We start from the raw sequence: 19,964 nt of genomic DNA, 5'->3' as shown, positions 1-19,964 counted from the left end.
TTTCAGAGGGTATCTCATTACACAGATTTTTTTTTTTGAGGTTGGCAGGTGACCTGCTGTCAATCTAACCCACTCTGTGACCAATTTATTCTAATCTGGGAGTCTTTTGAGCTAGGTGGCAAGCGCTTCAACACCTCTGAAGTACTGAATCCATGCCCACCAAGTTTTGTGGATTTGGCTTCCAAGTTATCCTTCAGCAACAGCCCTAACCTCATGTACCTGTTTAACCCATAACAAAGTTTGTATAAACAGATGCTGTTCTGGTAAGAATCACAAACTTACCAGTCTGTGAGGCTGAATTGAACAGCAGGTTTATAGGACCTATGCCTGCCTCTGCCCCATGGTTTCCCTCCTTAAGGCAAATGACATGACAGGCAAAGACAAAGACAAACAGTGACCATTCCTGGAAGGAAAAGGATCAATAAAAATCAACAGTACTTACAATAACAAATCTTTACCAGAGTCACTACATCCAAGAAACTAGCTCCACAAATATTTCTGCCAATTTTAAAATTAGAAAAAAAATTATTTTCAGCACTCTCGTTTCCACCAGACCCTGTAGGCAGAGATCCAAGAGACTGGCATGGTAAGAAATTTGACCTTCTGCCCACACTTGTCAAAAGTCCCAAGATCTCTCTACTGTAGCAGCTCCAAAGTGAGCAGTGGTGAAGTATCCTGCCAACTATGCCAGCTGCTGGAAAGGAAAGCTTTTTTCTCTATACTTTTATGGTTCTTTTGCTAGTGAATAGATATGAGACAGGTTAATAGAAAAAAAACAACAAATTTTATTATGTATGTATGGGGAGTCCATAAGAACATGAGACCCAAGGACGATTTAGGCAATTGAGATTTATATGCCATCCTGAGCTAAAGAATGAGATGGAGACCCGAGGCCCCAAAGGGGAAGAGGATAACTCACAGGACAATAACAAGAGCCGGTGTTGGTGTTTGGTAATTAGATGTTTGGTAATTAGACCTTCCCATACAGGTAGGTCACTCAGATAAAAAGTTTATCTCAGGTAATATCTTTCTGGTCCAAGCCCCTATTTAAATTATTTTAAGTAGGGGGATCCCTGGGTGGCTCAGTGGTTTAGCACTGCCTTTGGCCCAGGGTGTGATCCTGGAGTCCTGGGATCAAGTCCCAAATCAGGCTCCCTGCATGGAGCCTGCTTAGCCCTCTGCCTGTGTCTCTGCCTCTCTCTCTGTGTCTCTCATGAATAAATAAATAAAATATTTTTAAAAATAAAAATAAAAAAATTAATTATTTTAAGTAGTTACAGGAGAGGAAAAAGTTTGCTTGAGTCTGCTGGATCTTGATTGCCTTCTGATCAAAAAATCTCACGTTCCAAAGTGGCATATTTTGGGGTCACGTATTCTTCTACCCCTCACTACCAAGTCTTTACTCAACCTGCCTTCACTAGGCCTTCCCTGGCCTGCTGGTGCATTTCCTTGTTAGGGTCTGCACAACTCTCCCTGGACAAAAACCTCTTTGAAGTCTGAGACTTTATATCTCTACCTAAGGTCTAATTTAGTACATAAAGGATAATTCATTTATTAAAGGCACTCATGCCATTCTTTTAATCTAGAAGCTTACATTTCGGAGATATGAAAATGATTTCTAGTTGCCATAATTTCATGGCATTAGGCCATCGTATGCCAAATACTATTGCTCTGTTCATAATATTTGGACGGTCCCATAGCAACACATAAAATATGACCTCCAGAGGTCTGCATTCTTCCAGCCATGTATCAAGGATCAGAGGAATTCTTGAGAAGAGAAACCATGTTACAGAGCACTACATCCAAAATGCTCCCTTTATGGTAGCAATTGTGAAAATGTGGAACAGGAATGTACCCTAGGATTTTATATTCAGGACTCACTACTGTTTCTAGCAGTGTGCCCTTTGCACTTATACTTCTTTGGCTTTATTTACAGGGCATGAAGAAGTCCTCCTCTTCAATTCAGGAAAGAGCTGATAAAATTTGACCACTTTATAATTTATCTCTTTTATTCCAGGGTAGAAAAGTAGATTATCACCTTTTTATCATCTAAAATATTTTGTGTATGGGATACCTGGGAGGCTCAGTAGGTTAAACGTCCAACTCTTGGTTTTGGCTCAGATCATGATCTCAGGGTGGTGAGATTGGGACCCAAGATGGGCTCTCTGATTAGCACAGCATCAGCTTGGGACTCTCTCTCCTCCCTCTGCCTCTTCCCCCCTTTGCACATTCTCTGTCAAATAAATAAATAAATAAATAAATAAATAAATAAATAAATGGAATTTTTAAATGTTGAAAATATTCGCACAGATTACAGAAATGCATGTATCTTTCTAAAATCTTGTTTTTTTTCCATACACTTGAAATGCAGAAATGAGTTTCTCATTTTGGCTTGATTCTGAATCTGAGAACAAAAACTTACTTTTATGTATACTATTCATTTGCATTAAAATACATTTTCTGCAGTGTCGAGCACAGAGATTTTGTTTTATTTTATCTTATTTTATATTTGTTTCTAGCAGCTTAAAACAACAAATAGTTACTTTCTCAGTGTTTCTCCAGAAGTAGCTTAGCTGAATGGTTCAGGCTTGGTGTCTCTCATGAGACTACAGCTAACCTGTCAGCTGGGACTATGGTCATCACTTTTCATACTTGTGGCTTCATCACATAATGTTCAATGTTGAATTTAAGAAACAAAACAGAATCATAGGGGAAGAGAGCAAAAAATAAAACAAGATGAAATCAAGGAGGCCAACCATAAGAGACTCAATCATAGGAAACAAACTGAGGGTTGCTGGAGGGGAGGGAAGTGAGGGGATGGGTAACTGGGTGGTGGACATTAAGGAGGGCATGTGATGTAATGAGCACCGGGTATTATACAAGACTGATGAACCACTGACCTCTACCTCTGAAACTAATAATACAGTATATGTTAACTAATTAAATTTAAATTAAAAATAAATAAACCCAGTTTTTAAAAAAGGGTCTTTTATCGTTTACCTCCCTCTCATTTTTATCTTTTTGTCTTATTTTGTTTTGCCTTCCCTTCCCCTATGTTCACCTATTTCATTTCTTAAATTACACACACAGCTGAAATCACATGTCTTTCTCTAATTTAACTTGCTTAGCATAATATCCTCTAGTTCCAACCACATCATTGTAAATGGCAAGATTCCATTCTTTTTTGATGGCTGAGTAACATTCCATTATGTGTGTCTGTCTGTGTGTGTATCTATAGCTATATCTATATCTATATCTACCATATCTTCATACTATACATATATATATATGTATGTATACACACACACATATACACCATATATTCTTTATCCATTAATCTGTCAATGTACATCTGGGCTCTTCCCATATTTTGGCTGGATATTGCTGTTATAAACATTGGGGTGCATATGCCCCTTCAAATCACTACTTTTGTATCTTTTGGATAAATAGCTAGTAGAACAATTACTTGGTTGTAAAGTAGTTCTACTTTTAACTTTTGAACAACCTCCCTACTATTTTCCAGAGTGGCTGCACCAGTTTGTGTTCCCACCAATAGTGTATGAGGGTTCCCCTTTCTCTGCATCATCGCCAACATCTGTTGTTTCCTGAGTTTTTAATTTTAGCCATTCTGACTGGTGTGAGGTGGTATCTCATTGTGATTTTGATTTGTATTTCCCTGGTGCCAAGTGATATTGAGCATTTTCTTCATTGTTAGCCATTTGTATGTCTTCTTTGGAGAAATGTCTTTTCACATCTTCTGCCCATTTCTTTTTTGTTTTTAAAGATTGTATTTATTTATTCATGACAGACACACACACACACAGTGAGAGAGAGAGAGAGAGAGAGAGAGAGAGAGAGAGAGAGAGAGAGAGGCAGAGACACAGGCAGAGGCAGAAGCAGGCTCCATGCAGGGAACCCGACATGGGACTCAATCCCGAGTCTCCAAGATTACACCCCGGGCCGAAGGCTGTGCTAAACCGCTTAGCCACCGGGGCTGCCCTTGTGCCCACTTCTTAATTAGATTTTTGGGGTTTTGGGTGTTGAGTTTGATAAATTCATTATAAATTTTAGATACTAGCCCTTTATCTGATATACGATTTGCAAATATCTTCTCCCATTCTGTTCATTGCCTTCTAGTTTTGTTGATTGTTTCCTCCGCTGTACAAAAGCTTTTTATCCTAAAGAAGTCCCAATAGTTCATTTTTTATTTTGTTTCCCTTGCCTCCAGAGATATGTCTAGGAAGAAGTTGCTGTGCCTGAGGCCAAAGAGGTTTCTGCCTGTGTTCTTTAGGATTTTGATGGGTTCCTATTTCACATTTAGGTCTTACATTTTGAATTTGTTGTTGTATATTGTGCAAGAAAGTGGTCCAGTTTCATTCTTCTGCATGTTACTGTCCAATTTTCCCAATACAATTTGTCTTTTTTACATTAGATATTCTTTCCTGGTTTTTCGAAGATTAGTTGACCATAAAGTTGAAGATTCACTTCTGAATTTTCTCTTCTGTCCCATTAATTGATACATCTGTTTTTGTGGCAGTACCATACTGTCTTGATGATTACAGCTTTGTAATACAGCTTAAAGTGCGAAATTGTGATACCTCTAGCTTTGGTTTTCTTTTTCAACCTTACTTTGGCTATTTGGGGTCTTTTCTGGTTCCATATAAATTTTAGAATTGTTTTTTTCCAGCTTTGTGTAAAGTGCTGATGGTATTTTGATAAGGATTACATTGAATGTATAGATTGCACTGAGTAGCTTAGATATTTTAACAATATTTGTTCTTCCAATTCATGAACATGGAATGTTTTTCCATTTCTTTGTGTCTTCCTCAATTTCTTCTTAAATTTCATAAGATACCTAGGAATAAACCTAACCAATGAGGTAAAAGATATGTACTCTGAAAACTATAGAAGTCATTAGCTTCTATCTATATTTCCTTCAAAATATCTTCGTATACATTTGTTACTCTATCTATATGGCATTATTTATGTCGCGATCATATCTCCTCACACAGGGTTACCATAATGGTCTACTACTTTACCTCTTTTAAAATGTTTCCTGTAACACTTTATAGAATACACAATATTTCGGGATGCCTGAGTGGCTCAGTGGCTGAGCGTCTGCCTTTGGCTCAGGGCTGATCCCGTTGTCTGCAGACAAGTCCCACATTGGGCTCCCCACAGGGAGCCTGCATCTTCCTCTGCCTGTGTCTCTGCCTCTGTGTGTGTGTGTGTGTGCATGTGTGTGCCTCATGGATAGATTGATAGAATCTTAAATAATAATAATAATACACAACATTTTATATATTCAGCACATTTGATCCTCAAAACAACCTTAGTAGTAAGGAAGGCAAACCTTATTCCAGCTTTACAAATAAGGAAATAGACTTGGGAAAATGCATTGCTTTCTCCAGGTCATAAAACTAGTAATTGCAGAGCTGAAATACCAGCTCCCCAAATTTAATTTTACCTTCTTAAGGCCAAATAACAATAGCACCACAATAAAACCCACTAGAAATTTTGACATATCTTAAAGTCATGTAGCAATTTAGAACTGGAAATAGCCTTACAGATTATGAAATTTCACCTTGTGTGCCATGTCCAGCATTACAGAAGTGATTATAGACATGACAAGTACTTGAATCTATGGGCTTCCAGATACAATATTTTCTTCAATACTCTTCTTACTCCCTTAAATGCACTTTGGCATTTTTAGCTTTCCATAATGTGTACCAGTTACATGTCCAAAATTGATTTCTGCCAGTCTCAATGATGTGCCTCTGCTAAAGCCAGGCTCTATTTCCTGCTCTCCAATAGCTGGACCCCATTAATATTATTTGTGGAGAATGGTTCACATCGCTAGCCAAATCTGGAGCAAGGTTCCTTCAGTCCTTCCAAATCAAATTCTACTCCCTTCACAAAGCCCATGCTGCCTTCCCTAGGCCTCAGGAAAGCTCTCTTCTCTAGAAGCTCGTGGTACTTGCATCTTTTACTACACAATTTCTGCTATACCCTTGAGAGAAGTGTTTGATCTATGTCTCTGCATATCCTCATGGTGCCATCTCAATCCTATAGTGGCCTTCCCCACTAGCCAGTGTTATTCTCACTGAGGAAGGTTGATATATGAAAAGCTTCCCCCTAGAACATCCTTCCACCTCCACATATTAATCCATCTAGAAAGTTCCTACTCAGTCTTTACTTCTCAGTTAAAATACTGCTTCTGTCATAAAGCCTCTGTTGATGTCTTCAACTGACTTAGGAGAGCCCTCATCGGGATTCCTGGAACATTCTGTACATTATTACTTCAGAGCAATCATCCAATTTTATAGCTAATCTACATGTCTGTTTCCTCACTAAAGATGTTTTGTCACAGATATAATCATCTGTTTTTCTTCTGTACTATGTTCCACAGCACAACATTGGCACTTAATATTTGTTAAATGAATCAGAAAATTAAATGTGTATGCCCATAATAATGAGACATTCTGTGTTCTTTTAAGCTTACAAAATAAATATAGAGAAGCTTAGAGAGGAAATACTTATTCATCAGAGAAGTAGGTCTTGGGTATCATAAACCTAGACCTAATTTTTATACCAACTACAAAGCAAGATTGGAAAAGGCCAAGTGGTATTTATTTAGATATTGTTGTGCTTTTAGGAGTGTAGCTTCATGCTTACAGGTAAGGTCTTGTCTCCAACTGTTCTTTTCTAGAGTTAGAGCCACTACCTTTACATCAGGACTATATCAAACAACTTGTTATTCCATTAGCTCACCAGACTTCCTTAAATCTATACTTTCCAATTTATTCTTCCCTCTAAAAGGATTCCCCCCCCCCAAAAAAAAGCACACAGCTTGTAGTCATCTTTCCATAGACGATATTAGGTTCATTTTTGTAACAACATCTCTGTTTCCAATTAGAGATAATCTCTCTAACATTTCCAGAGCCCCCTCCACAATTTTACTCCAGCACTTACCTGTGGCACAGTAACTCCTCATCTATCTCTCTGGCAGACTATGAACTATATAAAAGCATGAGATTCATTTATTATGTGTAATTTTCATAGCTCAGCAATGTTTATCACTTTTGGTGGGGTAAGTACACATGCATACATTTAAAAGATGGGGGTAGGGAGAAAAAAGTGGAAAGAATGAAAAGAAACAAAGATACTTTGTACTTAGTGTTCTGGATGCAAATTAGTTTCTGCTGATAGAAGATTTAGATGTACAGCAAAGTCAAAGCTATCTTTTTTTCTGCTTGCAAACAACGTTGTGAAAACATGAGGTGTTTCTGCAGTCAACTTCCAGCATACTCTACAGCTTCTTGGCTGTCAAGAGTCAATACCTAGGTTCTAGCTTTGGGAATCCACTTTCTAGTGTCCTCAGTGTTGCAAGGCAGACACAGTGGCTGCAGTGTCAGCTTCTTATTTTTAGTATTCCAACACCTGCATTACAGCTTCAGGAATTACTCTTAAATTTACAGCTCCAGTAAAGACCTCAGATGTAGTAACTTCCCAGTAAGGTCAATCTAGGGTCAGTACTGGAGGCCCAGCCTAGAATCTTTTGTAAATCATTTCCAATATTTGTGTAAGCACATAATTTCCTGTATTAAAACCCTTCTTGCTTAAAATACCTACAGTGGTAGTTTCTTTTTTCTATAGTTCATCCTGTCAGATAACAGTGAGAGGGAATAAAAGATTGGGGCAGTGGAGTAGGAGGAGAGAGAGAGAGAGAAAGAGAGAGAGAAAGAGAGGCAGGGGATAGAGACAAAGAGAGAGAGAAGTACTCTTGTCTGGAAAAATTCAGGGCTGTCAAAAGATTTTGCTACTTGTTCTAGGCAACACTTGATGATAAACCTCTGACCTCCCTTCCTTAGAACATTTATTAGAAAAGGGCTTACAACTGTGAATCCTTCCTCTGTCTGTTTGTCCTACAACTCAGGAGTGTCTTTCTCAAGGATGTGGAAGCCATTACCTGAAATGCAATCATCAGGAAGAATAGGGCCTCTGTCTCCTAGACTCTATGAGAGGACAGAATCCTAACTTCCATAATTGTAGCTAGCATACCCAAGTGACTAATCATTTACACTGACCTACCTTTTATAAGTTTCCATTACCCTGGCTCCACTTGAGCCTCCCTATAGTTCCACCTCCCTATTCCCTGATTCTCCCTTTGAAGTGCCACAGTATCTCTGTACAAATTGTAAATGGAGCTCTCAGCTCCTTCTTCTACTGTCAGTAGGTACTGAATAAAATCCTTTTTTTTTTAATCACTTTAATGTCTCTCTTTAAAAAGACAACCTTTTTTCTTTTTTCTTCTCTTGTTAAGTCCACTTGCCAGCCAATTAAATCATAATAATATAATTTACTTTTTCTATAAAAACCTCATAATGGTTTGTTTTGAATTATAAAGATTGTGAAATGTCATAATTTGTTATGGATGGTTATGAAAGCACATTTTTTTCATATTTTTTAAAGATTTATTTATTTGTTTGTTTGTTTGTTTCAGAGAGAGAGAGCATGAGTGGGGAAGGAGCAGAGGGAGAAGAAGAAAGAGAGTCTCAAGCAGACTACCTGCTCAGCATGGAGCTGAAAGTAAAAGCACCATCAGCCAAGTGAACCACCCAGGTGTCCCTCTATATCTTTTAACAAAGGAGATGTTTACCAGAATTCCAGATGAATTTTAGATTCTCTCTAGAATATACTTTTTTTCTATGATTTTACCTTAAGTTTGCTGGGTTAGACTAATACCTCAAGTCCCACTCATCATTATGAACCAATCCCATAAATGTTTATAGTTTCAGGCTAACCAGTAACGAATAATGTTACTTGAAATTTTATCTGTGCAACTATGATTTAGTGCAGGAACTATAAACCACAAAATAAACTAACATGAATAGGGTCATTTTTACCAATTGGTGGCAAAAAGAAATTCCCATTGGTGGTCTGCAAGAAAAATTTATTTGAGTAGAGACAGGCTCTTCTCTTTCTTTGGCTTTTTATTAAACAGAAATATTTCAAAAGAGCTTGAATTCTTTGAAACAATTTATAATACATAACTTGTTGCTATCATCATTTCATGTTAACTGTTAGGTTTTACATTTGCAGGAAATGAGTAATTAGTCAGAAATGCAGAGTCCCATTATTTGGCTTTTCTTCTCTTGAAGGGATGAAAACAGTTGTTTAAGAGGGAGTTGTAGTAGATGCTTCACATTTAGGCTCTACTTGTAAATGTTTCTGACCTGGAAGACAGACACTGCTGACAGATGCTGTTCTTTCTGGGTTGAGCTTTAAGAATGTTTGAGAAATTCCCCTGTTGACTAAGAATCAATTCATTGTAGACCCAGAGAGCTATCCTCTGGACATCCCCTTTGAACTTTTTCTTTTTTTTTTTTTTTTCTTCAAAGTGGTTTATGCAAGGAACTATGATTCATCAAATATTCTTTCCAAAAAAAAAAAAAAAACAAAAACAAACAAAAAAAAAAAACACCTCCATGGACAACTTGAAAATTCCCAGGAACAATGATTTTATTACCATTTTTCTCATTTCTCCTAGTCATTTCTAATGAGGAACCTGAAGAAAAATGAGAACAATGCATGAGCTGAGAATCAGTAAGTTTCATTTCATCCACACCTCATTAACTCTTGGTGAAGCTTAAAAAATTCCTGCATTTCTAAAAGAAAATAACTTTCTTTCACTTCTAACCTCATAAGAATAGCACAAATATGAAAAAAGAATTTGTACCAAACTATGCAAAGTCTTTGAGAGATTAATATTTATGGCTACAATAATATTAGGATCATAATGGAAATTATTAAGAATAATAAGACACTTAATAATTTATAGTTTTTGTAGTAAGGAAAGGAAGGTAAGCTTTTGGAACTATAGCTATTATTTCCAATGGTGCAAACTTTTTTTGATGTAAATATTTCTTTCATTTCTATAAGAACTCAAGTTAGTGTCAACAAAACAACAGAGTTGGCAGCAGTTAAAAGTTTATAAATCTATAAAAATAGATTTTATATGGGAGTATTATGAAACAGGAAAAGAGATCTCAGTGTAGAATGGGGCTCATCTCTGAATACAACATGAGCACTTGGGAATTTATAACCAAGGATCAGGATGGGGGTTAGTGAATGAAAAATTATAAGAGTTAGAACACAAGGAGTAGGGGCAATTCTGGTCAAACTTATCTAACAAGATTCTTGCCAAAGAAAGCCCAGGATGATCAGACATTACTGGGGGACTGATGGGAGATGAGGATCATGATTAGATATTGAAAATGACCAGTTAGGGAGAATGGGAGGTTTTGCTAAACCATTTTAGCAGGGATCTTGCTAAAACTATGCACTGTTGGATATGAAGTGTGCAGATGAGCCTAGAAGGTTTAGGAGCATGACCAAAGTTGGCCAAGCAAACCCTCTTTATCATTAGAAACTCAATTACTGAGGAGATTTTCTATACCAAGAAATGTAGCTAAAATGACACCGATAGGATTGTCCCCACTTTTTAGGAATGTTTCACTAAGAATGCTATCTCTACTTCACACCTTCATTTCCTCTTTTTTATAGTGGTGGCAATAGAAAAAAAACATATGTTTACAAAAAATATGATATTATGGTCAAAAACATAAGGGACATGGGATGGGCTGAAGCTGTCTTTCTGGATGCAATCCTTCTTGAAAACCACACTCTGGGTTTGCATCAAAATTATGACCTGAGATGGTAGCCAAGGCAAAAATGTGTTCAGACAGAGGCAGATGGCCTACTTGGGAAGGCCTTTGTCTGAGGATTGCCTAAAGGGCTCAGAGTTACTGGCTCACTGAGTAGGTACATTGGATGAACTTTAAACCACCCTCCAGTCAGCATGTAACATGATTTTAGTATTTCAAGTTGACTTCTGATAGATCTAGCAGTTTCTGGTTGCCAGGCTTCATTTAACTAAGATCACAGAGATTTTCATTAATATCTCACATGCTGATATTCATAATCTCTGTGCACAATTTTCATGAAATAATTACTCACAAAGTACATGCTGATGCTTTAGTACAATTGTGTCTTCCGTTTTTCATGTGGTCAATGATAGCACTGCAGCCCCCACCGTAGATGGAAAATGTTGACAAATGTTTTGAGCAACTTCACTTCCATTATCAATCTTGAGTAACCAAAACAATTCAGTTTTTCATTAGGTATAAACCTCAGTTTATTGCTGCTGAAAGGGTATTTGTTGCGAAATAATGATGTGATGAATAAAGAATAAAAAAATTTTGCAGAAGTATTCAGACAGTTTTCTATTTGTTCTTTGCAGGAGTGCTCATCTTCTATCTCCTGGCCATGCTTCCTGTACAACTGACTTTCCAGTTCCCATATTTCCTAATGATTTCATCAATGTGAGTTTTTTCTCCCAATTATGATAAAGGCTAGAGCAGGGCACAAATGTCTGGTACAAAAGACACCAGTTAGGAAAAAGTCTTCAAATATTTTTCCTATTGCTATACAAAACCAGAGAAATGTGGTTATCTCTAGGTGCTGTGTAGGTCCCATTGCTTTGAAAAGGTGTAGGAAAATGACAGAGAGATTATCACTTATTGATTTTCAGATATAGCATGTGTTGAATATGAAGTCTCTTCATTGGTATATGATCTACACATTATTAGATAAAATTATGACAGATACTGGAAATATAAATCAAAAGGTCACCAAGTCCACTCCATTTTATTTTAATGCAATAATTAATGAGTATTTTGTTAAAAATGAAAAATCAGGGGATGCCTGGGTGGCTCAGTTGGTTAAACATCTTGGTTTCAGCTCAAGTCATGATTTCAGGGTTCTGATTGAGCCCTGTGTTGGGCTCCATACTCTGCAGGGAGTTCCTTAAGATTCTTTTCCTCTGACCCTTGCCTCACTCTTACACTCACTGCATCTCTCTCAAATAATAAATACATCTTTTTAAAAAATAAAAAATCTGGGAAGACAAATGCTAAATTGGAAGGTGTACATAAACATAAATATGAATCATAAATCAGAGCTATTTAAGTAAACCAATAATGAATGCAGAAAAAAATCAAAGAATTACTATCAGCTTGAAATCACAAATAAAGTAATATAAAACTGGGCAATTAGTACTATAACTTTACTTTTCTCTTTTTTAAATCATAACTTTATGTTTTAGAGCAGTTTTAGGTTCACAGCAACAGGTATAGAAATTTCCCATATACCCCTTGTCCTATACATGTTTGGCCTCCCCCTCCCATTATCAGCATCCCCCACCAGAGTGATACATTTGTTTCAACTGATGAACCTACATTGACACATCATAATCAGCTTCTTTCACTTAGTAATATTCATTTAAGTTTCCTCCATATCTTTTTATGTTTTGATAACTCATTTCTTTTAAGACTGAATAATATTCCATGAGTGGGTATACCGTGTTTAGTTTTACTTTTTAAGACATTTTATCTTTTAAAAAAGTACTAAGAAATTTCAAATATATAGACAGAATATCGAATTCTGAATATTGATAAATATATGGTTGATGTAATTCAGCCATATATTTATCATCCCAATCTAACAAATGTTAATTTTTTTAATATTTATAAGAGACAATATTAACAGAAAAAATGTTTAAGTACAAAACATTTATTTTTTTCATCTCAGATGAAAAGAATTATACTACTGTGGTTTGAATCTCTTCTATCAGTTAGCTATTGCCATAAAAAAAAAAAAAGCTGTGTAACAAATGACACAAAAATTGTATGGCTTAAAACTATAATTTTCTACATGGACCTGAAGAAAAGCTGAGGATTTAACAAATTTAGCCTGGGCTCCAGTGTGTATCTTGCAGATCTCAAACCCATTCATACCTTGTATAATTTAATACCTCTTTTAACCACTTTGTTTGAAATAATTATCTATACTTATCAGTAAATGTAGATTATTCCTTACTACTGAAAATTTTCTACTATAATAATATAATTTTTATGTATTCTATTGACAAATGTAAATTGTTTCTAAATTCATATTGTTTCAAAATTAATACAATGCAAGTCTTACACATATCCCTTCATTATAAAGTATGAGAACTTCTCTAGTATGAGAACTTCTCTAGTATGAGAACTTCTCTAAAATATCTGAATCTTAAACACTTCTCTTACATTCAAGATCAGTGAGTTCCATAAAAATATGTGATCCCCATATGTGATTTAAAATTTTCTAGCTCCCATTTTCAAAAAAGTTAAAAGAAACAATATTAATACTATAGTTTAATTCAAAACATTTAATAATATATTCCATTTAATACAAAATATTATCATATCAAAATATAACCAATATAAAAATCATTGATATATCTTTTTTTGTACCAATTCTTTGAAATCCAATAAATATTTTACACTTATAGCTCAGCTTAGCTTACCACATTTCAAGTGGTCAACAGCCACATGTAGCTGGTGGCTACTCCATGGGACAGTGAAGTCCTACATATTACTAAATTATTTGCCCAAGTGTTGGTACCATATGTGATAGTGCCAATTATTGTACATCCTTATCAACGGTTGGTATTATCAACTATTTTCAATTTCTTTTTCCATGTAATGGCTACCCATGAAAAGGATATTTATGGAAAACTGGGAAAATCTTATTTTAAAGTCTGTAGAATAACTATAGAATTGGGGCAATGTTAATTTCTTAGGTTTTTGTGGGTTTTTTTTCAAGCCCCAATATGGGACTTGAACTCATGACCTGAGATCAAGACCTGAACTGAGATCAACATCAGATGCTTAACCAACTGAGCCATCCAGGTGCCCCTATTAGTTTTGCTAATTGAAAAATGGTTACATAAAATGTTAAAATTAAGGGAAGTGGGTGAAAATTATACATGAACTTTGTACTATCTTTCCAAGTCTTCTGTAAGTCTAAAAATCATATCAAAATGGGAAATATTTTAAATTACCCTCTTTGATAAGTCAGAGAAAGACAAATACCATATGATTTCACTTATATGTAATTTAAGAAAAAAAATAGGTGACGTGGGAAGGAAAACAAGAGAGAGGGAAGCGAACCTAAGAGACTTGTAACTATAGAGAACAAACCGAGGGTTGATGGAGAGGTAGGTGCGGAATGAGCTAGATGGGTGATGGGTATTAAGGAGGGCACTTCTTGGGGATCCCTGGTGGCTCAGTGGTTTGGCGCCTGCCTTTGGCCCAGGCAGCGATCCTGGAGTCCCGGGATCGAGTCCCACATCGGGCTCCCTGCATGGAGCCTGCTTCTCCCTCTGCCTGTGTCTCTGCGTCTCTCTCTCTCTCTATGTCTATCATAAAAAATAAATAAAAATAAAAAAATCTTTAAAAAGGAAGGCACTTGTTTTGATGAGCACTAGGTGTTATATGTAAGTGATAAAAGTCACTAAATTCTACTCCTAAAACCAATATTATGCTATATGTTAACTAAAATTTAAATAAAAATTTGAAGCAATAAATAAATAAATAAATAAATAAATAAATAAATAAAATTACCCCTCCATTGAACTTGAATTTCATTTTTTCCTGCAGACCATCAGGTATACCACTTAATAAAGCCTTCCAAAGTTTTGATATGCTAATTGAAAGCATTTTTTTGTTTAACTACAATAGATGAAAATGCTTACTGATCCTATCAACAGTTAACTCCACCTATAATTAAAGATTGGTCAGACAATCTCCCGTCAGCAAACACCAGAGGCAAGGTTCATGAGGAAGTAAGCAACCTCTGGGAACTGAACTTGATACCTATGCTGTAAGTTCTTCACTTTCTCAATGTCATTTCACTTTTTTGTACTTCTCTAATAACACTGATTTTATCCTGCCCTGAATTAAATGTAACTGTGCAATTAGCATGTATCTCCTTCTCTACTGGTTACAAAACAATTGGGCATTCCCTTCAGTAGTATGCACTATGCACTAATTAAATTTCTTAAATAGAGTAGAAGATGACAGTAACATTCTGACCCTTAAAGATTTTCAAGAGAAGTTCAAATAACATTCTTCCTTTCCCTTGAACTCATCTTTTACCATAAAATGTTTTATTACCCCACAGTATTCCTCAGAAGTCCTCAGACTTGCTTTTAATAACCATAATTGCTTCTAGTAACCAAACTTTTTGTTTTTTTCATAAAGAAAAAACAAGCAAATAAAGTAAAAAGCTTCAAGTTTGCTCCTGCTGCTGCCCTACTTATAGTTACTTAGAAATTATGAGCCTCCTTCGAGCCAACTGAAGGTAGCTCTGAGGCCATGAGGAGGACACTCTATGAGGAAGTTGTGGTTTTTTTCTTGAACTCTGGGCATGAATCCCCACATCTGTGCCACTTTCAGACTAAGCTTTACCTACAATGCATATAGGGTTCTTTTTCCCTCATGCTTTACAATTCCTCTAGCCAGCCTTTAAAGGGCACTTATAATTCATACAGCTTAGCTCCCACTTAACAGATAATCAGTTTGAACTCACTCTATAACAAATAGCCAAGTAAATCCCCTTTTAAGATGAGCTTCAAAAGTTCCAAAGTTGGAGACTGTTCAGACTAAACATTATGTGGGGCTCATACAGCTCAGAACTAATAAACTTGCTCTAAAGTGTCTTCCTTTTGCCCATCACAGTAACTGATTAAGATACAAAAGAATAAATGTTTTCTTTATGAAACTACTTAAGAGACCCATTGAAGACAGCACAGTGAAAAGAGCTGGAAAAGGTATCCAGAAAGAGATGGCAGGGGATTAGACACCAATCTGCATTCGTTCATAATTGTAACCATGACTTATGTTGGATTTTTCAGTCTGAGTTTTTAAAGTGTTCAGTAGCATTTCCTCCCCAGCTAAAAGGCATAGCCCCCAAGCATTAATTCACACACTAGAACATCTGTCTGCAGCCACAGCTTTTATTTCAAGAACTGTGTGTACCCTGGCTTGAACTAACTGCTTCAGCATGCGGCCAAGATTTACCCTGAATCCCCAACACTGAATAAAGAATGTTCAGAAGGAGGTAAAATAGCAAGAATCTTTCTCGATCAATGCAGCCTATGACTAATTGTGGTCACCAGTTTTCACGCTGGCATTTTCCGAAGTATTGGAGCCATTTCTTTAGTCAGAGATAGAAGGTTCTACATTGCCATCATCCTGGAAGGGAACTTGACACACTGTCAACGGGAAGACTTCCCTCATATCAGATGTCATGGAGGAAGTTCAATAGTGAGACTGAAGAGGACTGACCTCAGAGGACAGATCAGTGGATTGACTAGATACATTTCCTCATACGTGCAGTTTTGAAGTTGACTGCAGGGAAATTTGACCTCTGTTTGTGGGACAGGAAGGCCAGGATAGGACTCCAGAATAAGCCACCTCCACTCCTCTCACAGGGTTTTCTTGGCTGACTCAAAGCTAAGGCTTTGACAAGGATGTAGGGTATAGATTTTAAACAGATTAAATAGATTTTAAACAGTTACCTTGGAGAGATTTTATTTTAATCATATATATATAATATATACTTATATATGTATATATTACATATATTATATATATATTTATATTTTAAAGATTTTATTTATTTATTCATGAGAGACACACAGAGAGAGGTGGTGACATAGGCAGAGGGAGAAGCAGGCTCCCTGCAAGAAGCCTGATACAGGACTTTATCCCAGGACCCAGGACCCCGGGATCATGCCCTGAACCAAAGGCAGATGCTCAACTGCTGAGCCACCCAGGCATCCCTATTTTAATTATATTTAATACTTATTTATAATCATAGTAGTGATCGGTCAGTCTTGAGGACAACCTTTTAGATAAGATGCTATTTCGGATGTTCACTGCTAAGCAGCTAAAACATCTTCTATCAGTCTTAGTCAAGGATATATCTTAGGAGCAGATGATTCTGCAGTTTTTTACTCTCAGGAGTAATAAGTCATGTAAAAAAAATAATTCCAGACATGGGTATTATTGCTACCTCTAATCATCAATTTGTTGAAATTTCCACACCAATTAAATTCTTGCACTTATAAAACTAACATGCCTTAAGGTGGATACTCCATGGAAAATGGAATCAGAGGCCATGGGTGTGTGTCCTTGCACTGTTTTTGTGGAGTCAATGGACCAGGGAAAGAAATATGGTAGAATAGACAGCCATTTGACAGCCGTCAAATTAGACACCAAGGACTGTAAATTCTATCCCTAAAATTTGCCAATTGGATAAACTTACGCTCATGACTTAACCTTCCAAAGCTAAGTTGCCCCATCTGTTGAATGGAAATTAAGTTGTTTCTTCCTCCTAGGGTCATTGTGAAGATTGATAAATATATAGAAAACATAGTACATAATGAGATATGTGTGTGTGTGTGTGTGTGTGTGTATTTAAGCAGGTTTAAAAAAATCTCTGAGATTATATTTTCCATTGTAAAATATAAGAATAATAATACTTCTCTCATATTATTGTAGTAAAGATGAGCTAATATATGTGGGGATGTTCAAGAGATATATGTGAATTGTTAGTTACATTTTTAAACCAGTGTGTTTTTCTAGTGAAGATCTTTTGAGATTCTTTAAGAGAAGCTTAATATATCAAAAGTCAAAGTCTTCACTGTTAAGTGAAGTGAATTATTTTAAAATGTTTCTTGAATTACATATAAAAAGTGACACATGAAAAAGCATATAGAACCTTCAGATGCATGTCTACATGTCAGGGTTAATGATAAATATAAGAACATGTGATTGCACCAGCAAAGATGCTTGAGAATTTGATTGGATGTGGATACGTTCTCATCAGTATACTTTAAGTATATCACGTGAAAAATAATCAACCACTGATTCCTGGAAATGGCCACATTAGTACGAACTAGTATGCAGGGCATTCTGCATAGCAATTGTATATCTTTCTCATATCTTTTCTCATATCTTTTTTTTTGAACCTATTTCCTGCAGTGCAAAGAAACTGACACAGGATGCTCATGAAATGAGATTTAATTTTTTCAGTCCATGTGCTGCAGCTGAACAGCAGAAAGCCCCTAGATTTCACAGAACTAAATTTTAGTATTTTTCTAATGGAAACCCCCTTGGTTTGTAGGGTTCTCACAAACTGCTTTGGAATCATATTATTAAAGTTGGTCTCATGCATTTTCCCTACCTTATTGCCATCACTGTTTTTTCACATTTACATTTTGGGAAAAATATTGTCCTAAGTGATCTTGAAACATCACTTTAATAAACAATACACTCTCTAAAGAACCCTCACACTAAAATTTGCAAAATACACTCAAAGGCATTATATAGTTGATGGATTTAAAATCCGAAAGTGGAATGATTTTTGTCAAGGATGTTCAGTGAGGCATGCAACTCACAAGCCAAATCTTAAAATCTAATAAGATAATATATTGTCATTCTAATTTTGAAGTGAAAGAGCTAACTTTTCTGAATCATACTTGAAAATTAGGTAAAGGTCTTAACATGCTGTAGAAAACTACACTCTTCATACATGTGAACATTTCTGTAAAGAGAACTGCCTCGGAAAAGAAAGCAAGTGGTAGAGTTGATGGAGGTAGGGAAGCCATGGAAGAAGGTAAGTTGCCAGGAAAGAGTCTTGATTATGAGGTTTACACTTCACATATATGAGACAAGCCTCAAACCAAGCTCTGAAGACAAGATAAGCCCGAAACCAGATTCCAACTCAGGGGAAAAAATAGATGCAAAAAGGGAACTACAGCATACCCCTCAGGACTACTTAAGTGGTGGAAAAGGTTGATCTGGATAGGAAAGTTTATATAGTGCTGAGAAACTGTTCAAAGTGTACTGTGTTCATACACTTAAGGGAAGCGATGCCTTGAAGAGCTGACAGCTTTAGTCTTACAAAGCAGTGATTTTGAGAATGAGCTTAGAAAAATGCAACAAGCATGAACTTTTTAAAAAAGATTTATTTATTTATTTATTTATTTATTTGAAAGAAAGAGTGGAGGAGGGCCAAAGAGAAAGAATCTTCAAGCAGACTCCCTGCTGAGTGCAGAGCCTGATTCGGGTTGGGGGCTCAATCTCAAGATCGTGAGATGATGACCTGAGCCTAGACAAGAGTCTGACACTTCACCAACTGAGCCACCAGGTGCCCCAAGAACAAGCATGAATTTTGAAGTCAGGCCTCTGTTGTATTCCAAGTTTTGACACATTTAGTCAGAAAAAATAATCTCTTTGAAACTCAGTTGTCTAATTTGTTAAATGAGAATAATGACATTTTTCCCAAACAATAATAATAAAGATGAGATCAAGTAATCAAAAATGTATAAGTTGGTTTTCATTCTTTTATCTAGTTTTATTATTAACTATCATTACTTTTATGAGTATTGTAAAATAAATTCTATAGCAAGTCTGAAAGAAAACATGAGCATGAATGTTGCTTAGAGTAATCTTTCTTTGTAGTAACTGGTGTATATAACGAGTGAAACATTGGCTCAGAGGGTTGTGCCAGAGTGAGCATGGCATGACATCCTATTAATTGGCCTATTCTACAACACTTTGCTTCCCCGAGTTTATACCCCTCTCCAGACCACATTATATGATAACTATGTGAAATCAAATGTCTTGAATATGATGCTTATTTTCAAATTCCTGTACTATGGCAAAGTTTCTTTTATTGGTCAAACTGTTGCAAATATAATGTGTTACTCCCTGAATTGATAAGAAAGGAAATGAGTGTGTATTCATCATATGAATGAATTTCCAGATCTACCTGTGACACATTTAAACATGAGAATTACCATTTGACCTAAGTATTCTAACAATGTAAGCAATACTTCCTTAAGCATCTTCAGGGTTTTGAATAATGAAAAGTGTGGTCTAGAGGTGATGACAAGTGGTTGGAAGTTATGATCCCAAGGGCCATCCCTGGGTCTGACAGTGACGCAGTAGTTGACTTTAGACTAGTCATTTGACCAGTGTGAGCCAATTTGTCTATTTATATTCCTTTTT

At 36.2% G+C, this 19,964-nt stretch overlaps 1 pseudogene; it reads left to right on the top strand.

The window, feature by feature from the left end:
* LOC112914589 (developmental pluripotency-associated protein 4-like) overlaps positions 1-18,902 on the top strand; it is a 61,102-nt pseudogene extending 42,200 nt beyond the window's left edge.
* Positions 18,903-19,964: the final 1,062 nt, after the last annotated feature.

The sequence above is a fragment of the Vulpes vulpes genome, chromosome 5 (assembly GCF_048418805.1).
Source record: "Vulpes vulpes isolate BD-2025 chromosome 5, VulVul3, whole genome shotgun sequence".
NCBI classification, from domain to species: Eukaryota; Metazoa; Chordata; class Mammalia; order Carnivora; family Canidae; genus Vulpes; species Vulpes vulpes.
Note: the sequence above shows the minus strand (reverse complement) of the source record. Positions and strands in the feature narration are given on the sequence as shown.